The following is a 2,237-nucleotide window of genomic DNA, read 5'->3' as shown; positions in this document are numbered from 1 at the left end:
GGGCTGAGAAACCCAGCCTGTCAGAATGGTCTGTGACTTGGAAACAAGGAGGGTGGGTGTATCTAGTCACTGATTCCTCAAACACTTGTGGAACATCTATTATGTGCACTCATGTAAGTCTCTCAGCAACCCTGGAGTAAGAATTGCCACTCCACTGCACAGATGTGGTAACAGAGGCCCTGAAATGCTGGGACACATTCCCATGTCAGGCAGCTGGAGCATGGAAATGTGAATCTGGGCTGTGAGGCTCTGAATAGTACTTTTAACTCTACATAAACAATCTTATGAAACAAAGAATCAACAGAATCAATAAAAGGCCTGGCTCAGGGAAGCAGGAGAGACTTAAGTTGGAAGGTTCTAGAACATTGATATCCATTTGTGGTGGCACATCTACTGCCATCCTCATCCATGGTTCTGTTTTGCTCTCCCTTGGCTGGGAGTGAGCTTTTTCCTTCACGTCTGTGCCTTCCCACCAGGTGTCCATGTCCCCTTCTGTTTGGGCAGAGTTCCCAGGTGTCTAAGACAGAGGTTATGCAAAGGGGTTGTCCAAAGGAGTGTCAAGGGCTCTCCCCTCAATTCTTCCCACTCTTCTCTGTAGTCTGGGCCCTACCACCTCCTCCCAATCCTGGTGTCTCTGTGTCAGGGAGCAGGAATTTTTTTTTTTTTTTTTTCAAATTTTATTGTGATTTGGGTGAAAGTTTACAGAGAAAAATTCATTTTCCGTACAGCATATCATACACATTTTATTTATTTGTTTATTTGTATTGTTCAACCAAACAATAGAAACAAAACAAGCCCCAAGAGTGAGTTCTGTTCCAGACCTAAGGTTAACTAAGGGCCATAGTCTCAGGGGTCTCAGCAGGCTCTATCAGACCGACAAACATGGTCTTTTTTTTTTTTTTTTTAATGGTTTTGAGTTTTGTTGTACATTGTTCTACCTTATGCAGGATCTCCTACATAGTTCCCCCTCCAAGTGGTTGACAGTGGTAGCCGGGCGCCATCTAGTTCTTCTGGTCTCATAGTAGTATAGGCTGAGGACCACATGGTCTTCCAGTCCCTTGGACTAATTGTTTCCATGCATCTTTGTTCTTTTCCATTCTTCTTTGCTCTGGACGAGGAGAGACCCATCGTTGGATCTAGATGACTCTTGAAAGCTTTTAAGATCCCAGTCACTACTCACCAAAGTAGGATATAGAACAATGTTTTGTGTAGTACATTATGCCAGCTGAGCTTAATGTCCCCTGCTGCCATGGTCCCAAGCCCACAGGTCCAACTACTCGCTCCCTCTGGGTAGCTGGCTGTGGCTAAGAAGCCACCACAACCTTGTCCCTTGTCAGCTCTACTATATACCCAGACATTCTTACAGCTCATACAAATATGCATGTAGAAACATTGTCTGCTAACCCTATACATGCTCATGTTCACACTCCCCCATGCCTTGACATAACTGATCATTCAGCCTGTCCACCCATCCACCCACTCCTAGATCACTGCTCACCATCACTGACAATGCAGTACTGTACAGCCAAAAAGGTTCATCTTTGATGTCTATACCTCCCATGTACCATTCTGTGTCGTCCTGTTCCTCAGTGCCACCATATTGATCACTCACTTTTGGGAGCAGGAATCTTTGCTGGGTAAGCAGGTCCATTCTAACCATCTGAAGCTCAGACCTGTGGCTCCCTTGGGGTTTTGTTTTGACTTTGGGGCATGTTCAGGGAGAAGAAACTGCCTTTGGGTACCAAGGAGCAGCGGAGGAGGCAGGAAACACACTGAGGATAAGTGGGGCAGAGTTGTCACCCAATGAATGAGTGGGTGAAGGTGTGAGTGGGTGCAAAATGAACGAGTGATAGCAGGAACTTGCATCTCACACATTTCCCCCTTTCTCCCCCACCTCAACCCTGAACTAAACCAAAACCCCAAATCAAACCAAAACCCTTGCGGTAGAGTTGATTCCTATTCACGGTGACCCCACACGTTACAGAGCCAACCTGTGCTCTGTAGGGTTTTGCTGGCTGTAATCTTTATGGAAGCAGTTGGTCAGGCCTTTCTTCTGTGGTATGTTGGATGAGTGGGAACTGCCAACCTTTCGGTTAGTAGATGGTTGCAAGCTACTTATGCCACCCAGGGATCTTACGCCAGTCTCCCCAAAATAAGAATGGTAAATATTTGTTCAACAACTATTTATTGAGCACCTACTGTGTACCTGGCCAGGTTGCATGCACTGGGGACACAAC

This window comes from Orycteropus afer, unplaced genomic scaffold (assembly GCF_000298275.1).
Source record: "Orycteropus afer afer isolate SDZICR_OR568_19922 unplaced genomic scaffold, OryAfe1.0 scaffold00402, whole genome shotgun sequence".
Taxonomy (NCBI): domain Eukaryota; kingdom Metazoa; phylum Chordata; class Mammalia; order Tubulidentata; family Orycteropodidae; genus Orycteropus; species Orycteropus afer.
Note: the sequence above shows the minus strand (reverse complement) of the source record.